Source organism: Cricetulus griseus, chromosome 6 (genome assembly GCF_003668045.3).
Source record: "Cricetulus griseus strain 17A/GY chromosome 6, alternate assembly CriGri-PICRH-1.0, whole genome shotgun sequence".
NCBI classification, from domain to species: Eukaryota; Metazoa; Chordata; class Mammalia; order Rodentia; family Cricetidae; genus Cricetulus; species Cricetulus griseus.
Window position 1 is genome coordinate 105,157,452 of NC_048599.1, and position 20,891 is coordinate 105,178,342.

Genomic DNA, 20,891 nt, shown 5'->3' on the forward strand with positions numbered 1-20,891 from the left:
GGTTGTGTACAGTTTGGAGTCTGTACAGAAGTTCACATGACTCCCGGGGTTCAGAAAGAAAGTCAGAGGTTGCTCTTCTTTATCATGAGGTTGTGGGGGCTCTGTGGGGATCTTTTTGAGTTGAATCATCACGTGTTATTGTCTATCATCATCATCATCATCATCATCATCATCATCATCATTATTGTTTTCAAGGGAAAAAAAGCACCCAGAGCAGTCTCACCCGGACAAAGAAGACACTGCAGGACGCCTAAGTAAGTAATCAAAATTAACTACATTTCTATGGGGCAGATGCTATCCTCTACTATATTTCTGTAGGGCAGATGTGATCCTGTGGCTTCAGATGTGATGCCCTGGATAAAATACCCATCACCAGCCATGAAAGGACAACAGTTAACACAGGAAGAAAGTGCTATCCAAACAGAACAGCAATTCTGTGAGGAATGTTTGTTGACGTCCCTCTGCTCCAGGTACTTGTCTAGAACACAAAGTGAGGAGACAGAACCTTTGTCCCGCTCCATATGAACTCAGCAGAAAGCAAGATGGATGAACACAGGCAACCAGGGCTCGAAGGCCCTAATCTGTGCCTCTCAACCTGCCTCCCATGCCAGAAGAGCAGCTAATTAAAAATGAAGCATCCAAATCCGAATCTCTGGGTTCAGATGTAGCACTTGGTTAGTGAATTGCAGCCTGGAGGGACATGGCCACAGCTCCATCATCCTGTAGTTCTCTTGAAGCCAGCCTGCCTGCATCCCTGCCAGTGCAATGCTACTTCCTTCCCAAGTTCCACATTTGCTTCAGCCCAATGAATCCCAGCTCTGCCACCAAATCACCATGTGCTGGGGGGGGGTTAGTCATGCCCTTCTTTGGGCCCCTGTGGCTTTATTTATTAAGCTCAGATCACAACTTATATCTAGTGGTGTGAGTATCAACCCCTTTCCGTCTCTCTGTCATCAAGGGCCATAAGTAACAGACCTAAGATCTGCCATGTGAAAAACAGCCACACATTTATAAGCAGTCATTTTGTTCACAAGTTCATCTATTGATCTCAATGTGAACATTTAGTTAATAGAAAATACTTCAGACACAGCAGGGGTTCTTCATAGACATTCTTCACAGGGTGGTCGGTTTTAAAGCATCTCTGGGCATTTTGGATGGCTTTTTGGCTTTTGCCTGAAAAAACAGACTAACCACTGGCACAGTTTATGAACTCTCTTCCTAAATGGGAAATCTTTAACTTTCTACAAAATCTCAATCTCATTGTGCTGAGGATTTTTAATATTTATAAATAAATGCTGGCCTCTGGGCTTGTGTAGGCAATAATCCAAATCAAACCAATATCCTCGGTGGGAGGAAGAATGAGGAGTGATGTCTGAATCCCCTGGAAGAAACTCTTAGAACCGGTTTGGAATGGCCACAAACTAGGAGTGGCCTCAGCTTGCTGTGGAGCAAACTTTGGGAGCCTTAACATAAAAAATGGTGTGTCAGTCCATTTAGGCAGACTTCAACAGTATTGATGACCCCTGCTTGCCCCCCAAGTTGAATGGCACACTTAGAGACAGAGTCAGACAGAGCCTGATTCTCTATGACTGGGGAGAGAGGTCAAAGGCACAGGAGGCCAATTGCCTGCCCTGCATCAACTTGACAGAAGGCAAGGAGCTGAGGAATCAAAAGTCGTTTGAGACAAAAGACACTTTAGTCATAGACATTTCCTTCCATTTCTGTACACCAAATAGCATTCACCCCAGGGTCTGTGCCCTCAGAGCTCCTAGCTCCATACTCTGACTATGGAATAGCTGTTAGCAAGTACACACTGCCCCACAGCAGCTGCTGCCTCTCTCTAATGATCACAAGGGAGCAAGAGTCCCAGCTTCCACTCAAAGCCATTCCAGTGGTTAATAGCCCTTCAGTTTAGGAAAGTTCTTCCTTAAATTTAATCAATTCTCTCATTGCAAGACTCATCAACTCCCATTCTATTCTCTGTGGAGATGGAAAAACAAGTGAGTGCACAATTTTGAACCCTTCATTGACTCACAGTGTTGGAGCCAAAAGAGGTGGCAGATATTATTTGGCTTATTTTCCACTGAAGAGGATGCCTGCCCAGAGATGCACTTGTATTCAATGGACTTTAGCGTCCACTGCCTGCAAAACATTGGAGGGAAAGCAGGAGGTGGTTGGCTTGAGTAGCCTCTTATGTGCTCATTTTCTTCTCTACTATGTCTCCATAATTTGAAGGTGCTCTTGGAAGCATACTCCTAGCCTTATCTGTGTTTACCTCACAGCACCTAACTTAGAATTACCATCCATTGGCCCTCTAGAAAAACCTGTTTCATAGGGATTGAGTCAGCTGGTACTGATCTTCCTATCCATACGCACCAATGGCAAGGACTGGTGGCAATGTGACTGGCATCAATCATTCTATAACAGTTGCTTCCATTTGGAGAGTGGGTCAGAGAAAAGGATAACCAGACCATATCCACACAAAGTCTGTCATTGGTTTGTCTCCTTCCAGCACTGGCAATTCCTTCCCCAACCCACCCCCATCCTCTCTGCCCATCAACATAGGAGCTTATAGCATGTCCTGAAGATTGCCCTTGCATATGGACCTATTCTTTTAAATTATGTAGTTTTTATACACACAATTTTCGCTGTCTATAAACAGTTTCTTCTGTAGATCTTTTTTTCTGGTTAGTTTTTTTTTAATTTTTTATTATTTTTAATTACTCATATTTACATATCCATCCCCCCAATCCCCTCACCCTTCCCTCCTCCCATGTTCCCCACCCAACCCACCCCCAACTCCTCCCGAGGGATAGTGAGGCCCTCTACCATGGACCTTCAAAGTCTGTCATATTGTTTGGGGGAGGGCCTAGGCCCTCCTTGCTGTATCTGGGCTGCAATAGTATCCCTCCATAGGGAATGGGCTCCCAAAGTCCATTGTGTTCTAGGGATAAAGACTGGCTCTGCTGATAGAGGAGCCATAGACTGTCTTGGGCTACTAGCTGGTACACACATTCAGAGGGTTTGGTTTGGTCCAATGCTCTTTCCCCAGCTTTATGACTAGGGTCTCCATTCTATCAGTAGGTCAGGTCCACTGTTTCTGCAGATCTCTCCATCCCCGTCTTGCTCCTTTGCTCAACCCTCCTCCCTCTCCACAACTGAATACTAGTAGTATGGTTCAGTGCTCAGCTATGGGTGTCTGTTTCTACTCAAACAACAACTGGATGAAGACTCTCCTTCCTCTCCCTGCCCTCAGGCTCCAATTTGGTCAGGGGTTCTTGTCCCCATCCCCTTCTTCGAGGGACTATTTAATCTTCTCTTGGGGTCCTTCTTGTTTCCTAGCTCCTCTGGCAGTATGGAATGTAGGCTAGTGATCCTTTGCTCTGTGTCTAAAAATCAAAAATGAGTGAGTACATACTATGTTTATCTTTGTGATTGGGTTACCTCACTGAGGATGGTTTCTTCTAGTTCCATCCATTTGCCTGCAAATTTCAAGATTCCATTGTTTTTTTCTGCTGAGTAATACTCCATTGTGTAAAAATAGCACATTTTCTCTATCCATTCTTCAGTTGAGGGGCATCTAGGTTGTTTCTGGGTTCTGGCTATTACAAATAATGCTGCTATGAACATAGTTGAACATATGTCCTTTTATTGTATGAGTGTGCATTCTTTGGATATATGCCCAAGAGAGGAATTGCTGGATCTTGAGGTAGACTGATTCCCATTTTCCTGAGAAACCGCCATACTGATTTCCAAATTGGTTGTACAAGTTTGCACTCCCACCAGCAATGGAGGAGAGTTCCTCTTTCTCCACATGCTCTCCAGCATAGATTGTCATTGGTGTTATTGATTTTAGCCATTCTGACAGGAGTAATTTCAGAGTGGTTTTGAGTTGCATTTCCCTGATGGCTAAGGATGTTGAGCACTTTCTCAAGTGTCTTTCAGCCATTTTGGATTCCTCTGTTGAGAATTCTCTATTTAGTTCTGCACTTCATCTTTTAATTGTGTTGTTTGGTGTTTTGGAGACTAGCTTCTTGAGTTCATTATATATTTTGGTGATCAGCCCTCTGTCAGATGTGGGGTTGGTGAATATCTTTTCCCATTCTATGGGCTGGCGTTTTGTCTTGCTGACTATGTCCTTTGCCTTACAGAAGCTTCTCAGTTTCAGGATGTCCATTTATTAATTGTCGATCTCAATGTTTGAGCTACAGGTGTTATGTTCAGAAAGTGATCTCCTGTACCAATTTGTTCAAGGGTGCCACCTACTAAGAGGTTCTAAGAGGTTCTCTTCTAAGAGGTTCAGTGTGGCTGAATTTATGTTGAGGTCTTTGATCCATTTGGACTTAAGTTTAGCTTGTGGCAATAGATATGGATCAATCTGCAATCTTCTTCATGTCCAAATCTAGTTATGCCAGCACCATTTGTTGAAGATGCTTTCTTTTTTTCCATTTTATAACTTTAGCTTCTTTGTCAAAAATCAGGTGTTCATAGGTATGTGGGTTAATATCAGGGTTTTCAATTCAATTCCATTGGTCAACTTGTCTATTGTTTTGCCAATACGAAGCTGTTTTCAGGACTATGGCTCTATAATAGAGTTTGAAGTCAGGGATGGTGATGTCTCTGGAAGTTTCTCTATTGTACAGGGTTGTTTTGGCTATCCTGGGTTTTTTGTTTTTCCATATGAAGTTGAGTACTGTTCTTTCAAGGTCTGTGAAGAATTGTGTTGGGTTTTGATGGGAATTGCATTGAATCTGTAAATTGCTTTTGGCAAGATTGCCATTTTTATTATGTTGATCCTACCTATCCAAGAGCATGGGAGGTCTTTCCATTTTCCGGTACATTCTTTAATTTCTTTCTTTAAAGACTCAAAGTTCTTACTATACAGGTCTTTCTCCTTTTTAGTTAGTGTTACACCAGATATTTTATTTTGTTGGTTGCTATTGTGAAGGGTGATGTTTCTCTGATTTCTTTCTCAGCACATTTATCTTCTGTATATCTACTGATTTTTTCAGTTAATCTTGTATCCTGCTTCTTTGCTGAAGGTTTATCAGCTGTAGTAGTTCCCTGGTAGAGTTTTTCAGGTCTGTTACAATAAATCTTTCCGCCAAAGCCACCCGAGCCCCACCACCACGTGTGCGATTTACGCCAACTGCCCGCCCGAGTTAGGGCCCAAATTAATACACAGAAACTTGTATTAGGTATAATGCTGTTTGGTCAATGACTAGGATTTCTCGTCTGTTAGCTCAGTCTTAATTATCATAAATCTATATATTTTATAAGACTTATCTTATAGAGGATGCCTTTCATTGGCGCCCTCTCTTGCCAGTGGCTCACATCCCGCCGCTGGAGGAGGCGAAAGGGAAAGAGAGACACTTCCTATTTCTCCTTTCTTAAATATGAGTCTCCTTGCTATGTCACTTCCTGCCTGGAACACCACTTCTCTACTACATTTCCCAGAATCCTCTTTGGCTCCTAGTCCCTTCTAACTTGCTGTCTCATTGGCCAAACAAGTACTTTATTCAATAATCAATAAGATGAACATACACAGTACATTCCCCATCACAGGTCACTTATGTAAACTATCATATCATTTGCAAATAGTGAAAGTTTGACTTCTTCCTTTCCAATTTGTATCCCTTTGATCTCCTTTTGTTGTCTTATTGCTCTAGTTAGGACTTCAAGTACAATACTGAAGAAATATGGAGAGAGTGGACAGCCTTGTCTTGTCTGATTTTAGAGGAATATCCTTGAGTTTCTCTCCATTTAGTTTGATGTTAGCTGTCGGTTTGCTGTATATTGCTTTTATTATGTTGAGGTATGTTCCTGTTATTCCTGATATCTCCAAGACCTTTATCATGAAGGGATGTTGGATTTTGTCAAAGGCTTTTTCAGCATCTAGCGAGATGATCATGTGGCTTTTCTTTTCCAGTTTGTTTATATGGTAGATTACATTAATGGATTTTCATATGTTGAACCATCCCTGCATTCCTGGGATAAAGCCAACTTGATCATGGTGGATGATGTCTCTGATGTGTTTTTGGATTTGATTTGCCAGTATTTTGTTGAATATTTTTGCATCAATGTTCATGAGGGATATTGGTCTGTAAATCTCTTTTTTTGTGTTTTGTCTTTGTGTAGCTTGGGTACCAAGGTAATAGTAGCCTCATAAAAAGAGCTTGGCAATGTCCCTTCTGCTGCTATTGTGTGAAACAATTTGAGGAGTACTGGTATTAGCTCTCCTTTGAATTTCTGGTAGAATTCTGCAGTGAATCCATCTGGGCCTGGGCTTTTTTTGGTTGGTAGATTTTTGATGACTGCTTCTATTTCATTAGGGGTTATAGGTCTGTTTAGCTTGCTTATCTGTTCTTGATTTAATTTTGGTAAGTGATATCTATCCAGAAAATTGTCCAGTTCCTTTAGGTTTTCAAATTTTGTGGAGTACAGGTTTTCAAAGTATGACCTGATGATTCTCTGGATTTCTTCAGTGTCCATTGTTATAGCCCTCTTTTCATTTCTGATTTTGTTAATTAGCATGCTCTCTTTCTGCCTTTTGGTTAGTTTGGATAAAGGTTTGGCTATCTTGTTGACTTTCTCAAAGAACCAACTCTTTGTTTCATTGAGTCTTCGTAGTGTTTTCCTAGTTTCTACTTTATTGATTTCAGCCCTTGGTTTGATTATTTCCTGGCATCTACTCTATTTGCTTCCTTTTGTTCTAGAGCTTTCAATTGCACTGTTAATTCTCCAGTTTCTTCATATGGGCATTTAGTGCTATGAACTTTCCTTTTAGCATTGCTTTCAAAGTGTCCCATAGGTTTGGGTATGTTGTGTCTTCATTCTCATTGAATTCTAGGAAGTCATTAATTTCTTTTTTTATTTCTTCCTTGATCCAGTAATGATTCAATTGTGCATTATTTAGTTTCCATGAGTTTGTAGGGTTTCTACAATTTGTGTTGTTGTTGAATTCTAACTTTAAAGCATGGTGGTCTGATAAGATACAGGAGGTTATTCCAATTTTTTTGTATCTGTGTAGGTTTGCTATGTTGCTGAGTATGTGGTCAGTTTTAGAGAAGATTCCATGTGGTGCTGAGAAGAAGGTATATTCTTTTGTGTTTGGGTGGGATGTTCTATAGATATCTGTTAAACCCAATTGGGTAATAACATCTGTTAGTTCTTTTGTTTCTTTGTTAAGTTTCTGTCTGGTGGTCCTATCTAGTGATAAGAGTGGGGTGTTGAAGTCTCCTACAATAAGTGTGTGAGGTTTCATGTGTGATTTGAGCTTTAGTAATGTTTCTTTTACAAATGTGGTGCCTTTGTATTTGGTGCATAGATGTTCAGGATTGAGACTTCATCTTGATGGACTTTTCCTGTGATAAGTATAAAATGCCCTTCTTCATCTTTAGTTTGAAGTCTAATTTGTTAGATATTAGGATTGCTACATCAGCTTGTTTCTTGGGCCCATTTGATTGGAAAATCTTTTCCCAACCCTTTATTCTGAGGTACCATCTGTCTTTGAAGTTGAGGTGTGTTTCTTGTATGCAGCAGAAGGATGGATTCTGTCTTGTATCCATTCTGTTAGCCCTATCTTTTTATAGGCAAGTTAAGATCATTGATATTGAGGGATATTAATGACCATTGATTGTTGATTCTTGTTTGTTTTGGATTTGTTGCTGTTAGTGTTATTGTGTGTGGATTTCCCCACTTTTTTTTTTGGTGTTTGGTAAAGTGGGATTATCTACTGCCTATGGTTTATCTTCATTACATTAGAGCTTTCCTTTCATTAATTTCTGTAGTGCTGGATTTGTGGATATGTATTGCTTAAATCTGGTTTTGCCATGGAATATCTCCATCTATAGTGATTGAAAGCTTTGCTGGATACAGTAGTCTTGGCTGACATCCATGTTCCCTTAGAGTTTGTAGAACATCTATCCATGATCTTCTGGCTTTCAAAGTTTCCATTGAGAAGTGGAGTGTAATTCGGATAGGTCTGCCTTTGTATGTTACTTGGCCTTTTTCTTTTGCTGCTCTTAATATTTTTTTCTTTATTCTGTAAGCTTGGTGTTTTGATTATTATATGGCAAGGGGACTTCTTTTTGTGGTCCAATATATTTGGTGTTCTGTAAGCTTCTTGTACTTTCATAGGCAAAGCCTTTTTTAGATTGGGGAAGTTTTCTTCTATGATTTTGTTGAATAAGTTTTCTGTACCTTTCAGCTGAATTTCTTCACCTTCTTCTATACCTATTATTCTTAGGTTTGGTCTTTTCACAGTATCACATATTTCCTGGATAGTTTGTGTTAGGGATTTGTTGGACGTGAGTCTTCATCACCTTAGATTCTCTCTTCCATCTCTTGTATTCTATTGGTTATGCTTACATCAGTGGGTCCTGATCGTTTGCCCAGCTTTTCTATTTCCAGCATCCCCTCATTCTGTGGTTTTTTGTTTTTTGTTTGTTTGTTTGTTTGTTTGTTTGTTTTTTGGTTTTCTTTAGATTCTTTAAGGGATTTGTTTATTTCTTGAATTTTTTGGTTTGTCTTTTCCTCCATTTCATGTAATTTTTTGCTTGTTTTTTCTTCTATTTTTAAGGGATTTTCTTGTTTCCTCTTTAATAGTCTCTATCATTTTCATAAAATAATTTTTAAGGTCCATCTCTTCTTCCTCTTCTACGTTGGGCTTTTCAGATCTTGCTGGTGGGGAGTCCCTAGATTCTGGTGGTGTCATACTGGTCTTTCTGTTATTGAGTGTGTTCTTACTCTGTCGTCTTCCCATCCTTTCTTCCAGTGGGTGCAGGTGGGGTCTCTCTCTCTCTCTCTCTCTCAGGTGGCAGGCGGAGGGCTCAGGCTCAGGCGGCAGCTGGAGGGCAGAGGGCAGTGGGTGGACAAGGGTGAGGTGTGTCGGGACTCAGGGTGGGCCTTCTGGTCTTGGCAAGTCCATACTCTTTTCCGGGAGTGCTCAGGCAGAAGCTAGCAGGGGTTGGTGGGGGAGGTTTGGAAGCAGAGCAGTGCCCAGACTCACCTGAGGCTCCGGCGCTAGCCGGAGGACGGAGGGCAGAGTGTGGACAGGGGTGAGGTGTGTCCAGACTCCTCTTCTGTAGATCTTATCCGTTTTCTTCTCTCATCCCACATGCTTTGAGGTTACCCCTTACCCTGTGCACATCCCTTCATGGTTTTTGACAGCTGCATAGCCTCCTCAGAGCACAGTTACTGCTTGCTTCATAAACAATTCCCTCTTATGATGGGTAGCAAGTGGACACCTTGGAGATCGTTCAGAAAGTGTCCCTGGAGTACATTCCTCCAGGTAGAGACAGCACAGGTGTAAAACACTGGAGTCACAATCCCAAAACACAACAAGGAGTTCTAAAACCCTGAATGGGCAAGTTCCCTAAACTCTGAAATTCCCCAGACCACAATTTTGAAAGATTCAAATCCTAAACATGGAACTCTTGGAAGCAAAATTCCTCCAGTCACAGTTGTATATTCTCACACATGGTAACATCAGAGGAGAAAAGAAATCAATTCTGAGCAAGTGACATGTGACACACATCAATGATGAAAATTTCCGTTGGCAAATGGATCGTTTGTCAGCACCTGGACTCCTTCCAGCAGAATCCCAGGACCTCTTAATGAATCCAAGTGGCATTTGCCTGGAACAGATAGTGAAGTTACTGACTGGTTCAAAACACTTCTGTGCGCTGTTAAGCAAGGAGATGTTCGGGCAAAAGTGTGCTGTTCCTTTACCTGAACTGTTTGCACCAGATCTCCATGAAAGCATTGTGGGATGGGGTATACACGCTCCCACCAACAGATCTCATGCCAAATTAGAAAAACTTCCAAATGAGCAGCGCCTCCAAGAAAATGAATGTATTCTTAGAGGAAAGCTGTGACCTAAAAGAAGACAGGAACTGTTTGTCTCCTAGCAAGGCTTCAAAATACAGCTAGTGGCTGCAGAAGTTAGCCCGCTCTCAGGGCCTAGAACTTTGCAACTGCTGTTCAGCTGTCCCTACAATGTGCCTTTTCATCTGTCAAATAATTTTTTGTATCTTCCTTCGTAGCATTTTACCACCACTTAAATTATCAGCATTTTCATAAAAATAGCTCTCTATGTTGCTTTTCATCTTTGAATCGTTATGATACTGGAGGCATAAATCACAGAAAGACTTTTAGAGAATCCTAATTCACTTTAAGAAAAACTGACTACATAAAAGTACTTTATCATTGTATATGTATATAAAAATGTTAGACCTGTCTGGGAATGTTAGCTCATTGGTAGGATGCTAACTCAGCTTGCCAAAGGCTCTGTATTCAGTTCCCAGCACCACTAAAAACATGTTGACACCTCCTCAACAAATAAAAAAAATTCCGTTTTTCTTTTTGCCACACCTGCACTTGTGAGACTTAAGATTTCTCTAGATCTTGACCTCTACAGCCATTACATATATGCTGGGGTGAACCATGGGAGTCCAATGATTTAAGCTGTCCAACACAATATTTCTTTTTTTCAAACAATCTTCTTTTATTTTACATACCAATCCCAGTTCCCCCTCCCTCCCATGCTCCCACTCTCTTGTCCTTCTCCTCACCCCATTCCCCATCCACTCCTCAGAGAGGATGAGGCCTCCCATGGGGAGTCAGAAAAGTCTGTCATATAACTTTAAGGCAGGACCAAGCTCCTTCCCCCTGTATCTAGAATGAGAGAGGGATACTAGATACAGAATGGGCTCCAAAGAGCCAGTTCATGCACTAGGGATGAATTCTGGTCCCACTGCCAGTGGCCCCATAAAATGCCCAAGCCACACAACTGTCACCCTCATTCAATGGACCTAGTTCGGTCCTCTGCAGGTTTCCCAGCAGTCAGTCTGGAGTCAGTAAGCTCCCACTTGCTCTGGTCAGATGTTTCTGTGGGTTTCCCCATCATAGTTTTGACCCATTTGATCATATTATCACTCCTCTGTCTCTTTGACTATACTCCAGGAGCTCTGCCCAGTGCTTAGCTGTGGATCTCTAATGACAATTAGGGTAGTCATCAATCTGATTACAGGGAAGGCCAGTTCAGGCACCCTCTCCACTATTGCTTAGAGTCTTAGCTGGAGTCATCCTCAACACACTATTTCTGATTAATATAGTTCTAAAGCTGTGTAGATGCAATTGCCAACCACTATGATACATCCCTGTACACATTTCGCTTGTTACTTAATTTCTGAAGTAGTTCTTCTGCTGTGGTGGTGTGAATGAGAATGGCCCTCATAGGCTCATATAACTGATACTTGGTGCTCAGTTGGTGGAACTGTTTGGGAAGGATCAGGAGGTGTGACCTTGGTGGAGGAGATGTGTTACGGGGGGTGGGTTTGAGATTTTAAAACCCCACACCACTCCCAGTTAGTTCTCTTTCTCCCTCCCTCTCTCTCCTTCTCCCTCTCTCTCTCTCTCTCTCAGATCTTGCTGGTGGGGAGTCCCTAGATTCTGGTGGTGTCATACTGGTCTTTCTGTTATTGAGTGTGTTCTTACTCTGTCGTCTTCCCATCCTTTCTTCCAGTGGGTGCAGGTGGGGTCTCTCTCTCTCTCTCTCTCTCAGGTGGCAGGCGGAGGGCTCAGGCTCAGGCGGCAGCTGCTCTCTCTCTCTCTCTCTCTCTCTCTCTCTCTCTCTCTCTCTCTCTCTTTCTCTCTCTCCTTCTCCCTCCTCCTTTCCCTCTCTCTCCCTCCCTCTCTCTATGCCCCCTCTCTCCCTCTCTCACTCATGCTTATGGACCAAGATGTGGGATCTCTGCTACTATCCCAGTGCCATGACTACCTGTCTGTATATGCCATGCTCCCTGCCATGATTATCATGGACTCAAATCCTCTGGAACCACAAACCTCAAATTAAATGCTTTCTAAGTTGCCTTGGTCACAGTGTCTTATCACAGCAATAAAACAGTAACTAAGATATCTGCTTATAACTTTTATACCTGTGTGATTGTCATTAACATATTTGGATGCTCCAACTGTGAAGTATGCCTGCTACTATGACACAATGTATAGAGTAGGCTTAAAGTCTCAGATCTTTGCTCCTTATATATTAATGTGACAAATCACATTGTTATTTTAATATTACACATCATCACATTATTTGGGGTGTAAGTCCAATTTCATCATGATGTGTTACAGAAGATCTCCAATACATATTTTTATAGTATCTAAAACCCCCACATGCCCATCCTCTATCCTCACTAAGTTCATAGTCAATTTCCTTTCGGGTATCTCATTTCCTAACCTCACCAAGCTTAGATGTTATATTATTATGCTTCAGTGTATCTCTCTAGAAAAGTAGTATTTAAAAATATAGCCATATCAGGGGCTGGAGAGATGGTTCAATTGGTAATATGTCTGACACACAAGCATGAGGGCCTGAGTTCAGATCCACATAGCACAGAGAGATGCACCTGTAACCATGATACTGGGGAAGCAGAGACAGGAGGATCCTTAGAGTTTGCTAGCCAGTTTAGCCAAACTAGTGAGCCCCATGTTCAGTGAGAGACCATGTTTTAAAAACAAGGTGAACAACAATCAAAGAAGATACCCATGTCAACCTCTGGCCTCCATGTGCAACCCAAAGTGTGAATACATACAGACATGTACACATACATACGCCACACACAAAAATATAGCCATCATTATTTCAGATGGGTTTCTTGGAAACTGTTTACACGATGTCTTAGTTTGGCTGGGGAGTAAAGGGTTTAGTTGTCTTACATGTCTGGATCACAGTCTGTCATTAAGGGAAACCAAAGCAGGAACCTAGAGGCAGAAACTGAAGCAGAGACCATAGCACATTGGTTCGCAACCTTCCTAATGCTAAGACCCTTTAGTATAGTTCCTCATGTTGTGGTGACCTCCAACCATAAAATTATTTTCATTACTACTTCATAACTGTAATTTTGCTACTTTTATTAATTATAATGTAAATATTTGATATGCAGGACATCTGATATATGACCCTTGTGAAAGGGTCATTCAACACCCCCAGAGGGATCCAGACCCACAGGATGAGAACCATTGCCATAGAGGAACACTGCTTACTGGCTTACTCTTGTCTTGCTTAATTTACTTTTTTTATACACCCAGGACTACCTGTCCATGGATGGTACCATGACCTGGTGGTCCCTTCCTTGTCAGTCATGAGTCAAGATAATGTCACACAGGCTTACCTATAGGTCAATCTAACAGGTGCACTTTCTCAGTTAGCTTGAATCAACTTGACAAAAAAACTTAACCAACACATACTGGGTTTCTATTTAATCTATTTAACCTGACAGTCTTTGTCTTTTCACTGGGATTAGAATTTATACTGTTGGCAACTGATGGAATTACTCTAGTGTTAACTTAAACCTATACCTTCTTATGTGCTTTCATTTTTCTCTATCTTGCTTTTTAACTCCTTTCTTTATATATATTTACCTATTATTCCAATTCCCACTGGTTTAGAAGGTATACCCTCTTTCTATTCTATTTCAAAAAGAGTTGTTGTTTTGTTTTGCTTTGTTCCCCAGAAACCAATCTCCAAGGTATAGTGAATGCATTTTTCACTTAACATGGAGCATCCCACATGTGCTGAATTTGAAGTCACAGAGCAAAGATTACAACAACTAACTCCAGCACTGAAAGACTTAAGAATTGCCCATCTTCAAAGTTCAACTACTGGTTTGTTTTTAATTATACAAATAACATGCTCATAAAAAATATTTTATCACCTTACTGATGGGGGAGGTCCTTCTGTGTATATGTTTATCTTATTGGTTGTTGAATAAAGTACTTTTGGCCAATAGGGAAGCAAGATAGGTGGGACTAGGAATCAAGGAGGATGCTGGGACATGTAGTAAGGAGAAGTCTTGTGATCCAGACAGGAAGTGACATAGCAGGCAGACTCAGAATATAAGCAGGGACAAGCAGGAAATCACTCTCTTCCTTCTCCTCTCCTCTCTGTAGGGTTGCCATGTGATTGCCTGGTGATTGGCATCCTCTGTAAGATAAGTCTTTATAATTAATATATATATTAAAATTTATTATTTCATAATAATAATTTATTAATCTATTATAAAATATATAGATTAGTAGTTATGGTTGATAATTAAGACTGAGCTAGCAAGTAAGAAATCCTAGTCATTGCCCAGCAGCAATGTACCTAACATAAGTCTCTGTGTGTGTTATTTTGAGCGCCCACGTGGCAGCGGGGCTCAGGCAGCTTGGAGGAAAGATTTATCATTACACATTACCGCAGAGAATGTCAGCTACTGTGTCAATCTTTCTCACACACACTGTGTATTTTGTGTGTATGTGTGTGTGTGTGTGTGTGTGTGTGTGTGTGTGTGTGTGTGTTATGGTGTTGTGCGGTGTGTGTATATATATATGTGTGTGTGTTACAGGGTGTGTGGTGTGTGTGTATATATATGTATGTGTTGTGTGTGTGTGTGTATTGTAGGGTGTGTGGTATGCATATGTATATGTGTGATGTGTATATGTGGGGTTTATGTGTGTGTGTGTATGTTCAGCATTTCAGAGAATTTAGCTTTTCTGGACCTAACAGCATCTTACATACATTTTGCCCATTCTCACAACAGCCTCAGGGCAAAGCACTATCTGTCTCATCATACAGATGAGGAAATGGAGTTCAGTGACATCAACGGATGTCCCCAAGATCACACAGCCAGTGCAGTGGTGGGCTGGGCTTCAACCCAGGTCCTAATTCTAGTGCTTAGATTTTTCTCCACATAACACTGACAGCATCTGTCAAAACTGTACACACATGAGTACTTTAAAGATATGTGACTTCAAATGTAATTCACACAGCACAAAAAAATTCCTCATCTTGAAAGTATAAAATTAAGTGGTTTGTCTGAGGTTCACATGGCTTTCACAACCGTCACCACTGAGTCTAGAAAATTTTCATCATCCCTAAAGAAAACATTGTCACCATGGCAGTCACTCCCATTTCTTCCTTTTCAGCTCCTTGGCAGCCACTAACCTCGTGTTTCCATATGGGTTTGTCTTGTCTATACTAGACATGTCATGGGAATGGATTTTAGATGAGTCATGTGTAGTGTATCTTCAAGGTTCATCCATGTCATAAAAGGCATTGGCACTTCCTCTGCGATTGAATATGATTCCACCCATGGATATGGTACTTCTTGTGAATATGATAGTTGGTTTGTCCATCAATCAAGGACTAGACACCTTCCACTATTACAAATGATGCTGCTGTAGTCATCTGGGCACATGCTTTCTGTTCTCTTGGGTAGCTAGGTAGGAGAACTGCTGGGTAATAATAGGTAATTCTATGTTTAACTTGTGGAGAAACGACCAATGATGAACCTTTGAGACAGGTTTTAAACAACCCAACTAGCCTCAAACTTGCTATGCATTTGAAGCTGGCCTTGAGTGTCTGATCTTTCTGCCTCTTCCTCCCGAGTTCTGGGAGGAAGCTGAATTCCAGCTGAAAGGATCATTTTATATACCACTTGTAACGTAGGAAGCTTCCAGTTGCTCTGCATCCTCTTCAACACTTGCTGCTGTCCAACCTTGTAATTGAGGTCATCCTAGAGCATATAAAACTATATCACACTGTGGCTTTATTTGTATTTCTCTAGTAAATAACAATATTGACCATCTTTCTGTGTAATTTTTGCCACCATATATCCCCTTTGGAAGACTCTATTCCAATTTAGCCATTTTTAAGTTGTACTGCGTTGTTCATGACAGGAACTCTTTATATATTCTGGATCTTAAAATCTTGACAGGCACATGATTTACAAATCATTTTTGCATTCTGTGAGTTTTTTTTCTCTTCATTGATTATCAAGATTTAAGTTTTGATAAAGTCTACTTTTATTTCCCCTAAGCATAGCTTTTTGTTGTTGTTGTTGAAGTATCAAATCTAGTAAAGTATTGCCTAATCCAAGGTCACAAAGATTCATGACTAAGTATACTAAAACTTGTCCCCTTCAAGATACTATAAGAATTTGGAGAATTTCAATTGTGTTTACCTTGGTCAACTTATATTCTATTTACAAATGCACATACTGAAATGACACATAATACATTTTCATACTTTGATGTGGTAATTGTCCATTTAGCTGCACTTACCATGGTTGCATTCTCCTTTCTGGCTAAAACTCAACCTCTTATCAGGCTCATTTTACATCTGCTTGGAGAACTGCCTTCAGATTTTCCCCTCATTGTACTCAATGTCTTTGTCTTCATCCTTGAATATTTGTCATGCAGATCTTTAGTTCAAAAGTTCTTTTAACACTGTATTTTCCTGCAGCCATCTCATGTTTTGTGTTATTGAAGCTTCAGGAGTTTTCAAAGTAACGCATACTCCTCCACAGAGCAGCTTGGTTGTTCTGAATTCTCATCGTGGTGCAACTACGTCAGCTCCTTTATTTCGCCTGCCTGGGGCCTACTAGATTTTGTGACTTTTGGCTCACCCCACTTATTCATCACTTCAGGAAAAACTTCCTCCCTGATGGCTTCAGCCATGTCGCTGCAGCAACAGCCTTGCCTCACTTTGTGGGGCCCTAGTTACAAGTATATGACATAGTGGCTGCTATGCCTCCTACTTTTTATTTCCTATCTCCCATGCCATCTTCTGGATAGTCTCTTCTAATTGAAGATCCAGCTAAGTTTTTCCTTAGCCACTTCTCACTGGGTATTAAACACACCCTCTGAGTTCCACATTTTGGTTATATTTTTAGTAACAGGATTTCTCCTTGGTTCTGTCTCAAATTAAAAAAAAAATTAAATCACAATTGTCCAATAACTTTGACATCTTGAATTCATGTGATCTGTTATTTTTCTATGGATCCTGACTTTTATGTTTATTATCTCATTGCTTTCTTTCATTTTATTTGAAACACATTCAGGGCTGGGGGTGTATCACAATGGTAGGAGTACTTGTATGTAAAGTCCTAGGTTTGATCCCCAGTACCATTAAACCAAACAGCCAAACAGTTCAGAAATAATCAAGGATTTAGAAGATGAACTCCAAAGGACTTGTCTTTTTCCAGCTCCCTTGTTCTTGGGCTACAATATAATTGGCCCATCGGCTCTATCAGGCATTATTAATATGACTGTTATTACTATTGCTTGTATTGGGAATTCAGGTCTCCCTGCCTTTCATTTTCAGTCAGTAATTCCCTCAGTAAGATAAACTTCAGCCTAGTTAGGCCTCACTATCCATAGAAATTCCATGGGACTTTATTATATGCCATGTCAGGGACTTGAAGTCTACCAGGAGAGGTCTCTACCTTTGAGCCACACTACTAAGCCCTCTCAGGCCTTTTGGCTGATGTTTTCATGTTTACAACTACTTTTCTATGATCTTGATATGTGGAGGTAGCATGACTTTAAATAAAATCTGAGTGGTATTTGTTGTTTTGTTGTTGTTGTTGTTGTTGCTGCTGCTGCTGCTGCTGTTAATTCCATTCAGTTTTGTCTTGGTTTTTGTGTTTGGTTTTGTGTTTGTCTTGGTTTTGTGTTCAAACACTTGGTTCAAGTGTTTGAACGTTTGATTCCCAGTTGATGGAACTGTTCAGCAAGAACAAGGAGGTATGGTTGTTGGAGCATGTCTGTCACTGGAGGTGGGCTTTGAGGTTTCCAAAGCTCAAGCCATTTTCCAGTTAGTTCTTTTTCTGCCTTCTAATTATGGATATCTCAGCTACTGCTCCAGTGCTATGCCTGCCTACCTGCTATGTTCCTTGCAGTGATGGTCATGGACTAACACGCTGAAACTGTAAGCAAGTTCCTAACTAGATGTTTTCGTTTATAAGCTGCCTTGGTCACAGTGTTCACAGCAATAGAACAGTATCTTAGATGATTATTGAAAGTCTTTCTTTTCCAGGTACTCTGTGTGTTATTTTAATACAAACTAGGGCTTTATTTTTTATTCCAGCAATTAAAATAGGTCCTTTTGTACTACTTCTTTTCATCTTCCAGGCCCTGATGAAACCTGAGACCCATGCAGACATATGCAGTCTGTACAGCTGCCTGATGCCTTGGTGACTTCCTCAGGCTTTGCTGCCTCAGGTGTCATGTTGATGTGAATGGCATGTGTAACCATCTGAGGCCATGCCAAGGCTCATGGCATGAGCCAATGAGGGCCATGTGTGTGGTCAATGGTCCTGATATAGCTAAGGGCTGTGCTGATGTCTACAGCCTGTGATGCCACCAAAGTTCATGCAGACTCTGTGGTCTGGGCTGCTGCCTGAAGCCATGTTAATGTCTGTGTGCTCAGGAGAGCTGGTTGAATGACGGTATGAGGTGGAATGGGTGGGTTCCAGCAGTGAGAGCTATATGATAGCTCTGACAGTACAGTGGATTTGGGAAAGCAGCCTCCCTCTACTCCCCTAGGAGAGCAGGTCCAGCCCTTCACTGGCACACAGCACTACAGTGCAAGCAGTGGCTCGGATGTGGGAGAGCTGGCTCAGGCCACCCCATAGCTCTCCTCAGTTGATGATGTTTGGTGCCATTGCAGCCAGAGAAAGACTCATTCTCCCTTATGGGGCTGGCCACTAGGAATCTGACCATGCTCCAAATATATGGACAACACGAAATGGACATTGTTTTCCCTTGGCGGGGGTGGGGTGGGGGTGGGGGTCACAGGGGAGGAGGTCAAAAATTGGAAGACTGAGAGGTGAACGCAAGATTCCCAAATAATCAATGAAAAAATAACATTTTTAGAGTAAAAGGAAAAAGAATAGGCCTCCAAGAAATAAAAACCAAACGTGACAAAATAAAATACAAAACAGACTGGGCAGTGATGGCACTCGCCTTTAATCCCAGCACTCAGGAGACAGAGGCTGGAGGATCTCTGTGAGTTTGAGACCAGCTTGATCTACAAGAGCTAGTTCCAGGGCAGCCTCAAAAGCCACAGAGAAGCCCTGTCTCAAAAAAAAAAAAAAAAAAAACAGAAAAATAAATAAATAAAATACAAAACAAAAAACTATCATATCGAAGTTGGACACCGAAACCCTACAGGAGAAGGAAAATAGCCCCAAGATTAGGCACAAGAGTTAAAGTTGCTACTCTGATCAAATTAAAATATCATAATGGCTTACAAACAATTTTCTGCAGTTCATGTTTTACCTTCCTCTCAAAACCACCTATGCTCAGTGTCAGGATGGTTCCTCTCAGGCCCATAGCTACAGGTATTCTTGCAACTCTGGGTCTTTGAAATAGGTCTGAGACTTGTCTGAAATGATTCCTCACATTCCCACAATGTCACGTGATATCTAGTGGTCATCTACACCCTCAGTGCCCAAAAGCTTATTCATAAGCCCCATTCTGATTAAGAGTAGCAGTTTCCATTTTGCCCAAAACACCCTCCCCAACACATACTAAACTTTATCAAACACAAAACTTTGAGTGGCCATCTGATTTCTTTCCCATTGTATTTCCAACATTTATCACACTGCATAGAAAGAGCCCAGTAACTCTGTACTAAATAAATGAGCATTATTTGTGTGTGTCTGGTTTTTCAAGACAGGACTTCTCTGTGTAACAGCACTGACTGTCCTGGAACTTGCTTTATAGACTAGGCTGGCCTTGGACTCACAGAGATCCACCTGCCTCTGCCTCCTGAGTGCTAGGATTACAGACATGTGCCAATACCGCTCCCCAATAAATGAACTTCAGACACTTCAACACTGAAGCTAGTTTCACAATTTCAAAAGAGAACTGAAAGCACCTGTTCAATCTAATCTCCAGGGAACCAGGTGGCTCAGCGGGTATAGGCACTTGTCGAGAAGCCTTATGACAAGTTTGACTCCTGGAACCGACATGAGGTAGAGAACCAAGTCTACAAAGTTGTCCTTTGACCTACATATGCATGCTGCTGCACCTGCCCCAGACACACACACATCCAACACAGGTGCACACACAATTTTTTTTTTAAATCTGCTCCTTAAATCATAGTGACTTCATTATATCCCTCAATTCGTACCTGATTAACAGAGTTTTCCTAATGTGTTGTAAACAGAGAAGTGATCACATTGCTTGAATTCTGCCCATTCCAGTTCATCACTGTTGAATTAAAGAGTGCTTAATATAATCCAGCCAGATAATAAGGCCTGAGGAAAGGACTGGTATGAACAGGAGGGGTGGAGCCAGTCTTCATTCATCCCTCTTCCTAGCTATAGCTATCAAATATATCACAGGAGATGCTTCTGGCTGATTTGATTCTAGTGGTTTAAAATGGGTGTTGTATTTATTGATGCTTTGTTTTCCAACATGACCTCAAAAAAGCCAACACAAGGAATTTGAGAATGAGCAGTTACAATCCTGAAGGTGAGTGGTATGAGGGTCTTGGGTTACATCCCCTTCAGTGCTTTCTGGTCAGCATCATGTCTAGATCATAGAAATCAATAACTATCAGAATGTATAAAACTAAATTACTACCTGGTAAACTACAAGACAGAGGTGCACTGATAAGAACCATCAGTTCATGTAGGACCACAGACTATTCAAAACAAATCCCTTAGGAAGCAGTTTCCAAGCCTAGGTGGGAACTCTCAGCAGAAAGCAGGGACCAGGGCTGTGTGCCTCAGATCTACACATGCATCTTTCTTCCATTCCCCCAAACACAAAACTTAGCAAAGGTGTGGTTATGAGAGCACACAAAAGAAACAGGACCTGTCCTGCAGGAGGAAGCAAGAGGACACAGGCCTGTTGCTGATCCTTTGCAAGGCAGTTCCTAATTATGCCATCACTCACATGTGTTACTGTTAATATTGTTGGAAAAGAACATAACATTCAACATTTTAAGGATCTTGCACAAAGCAAATGACAGTAGGTTTTATTAACATATCTTACAACGTCACTTATTTCTAGTTTTGTAATTTCTGCTTAATTATAAAGGTTGATTTCGC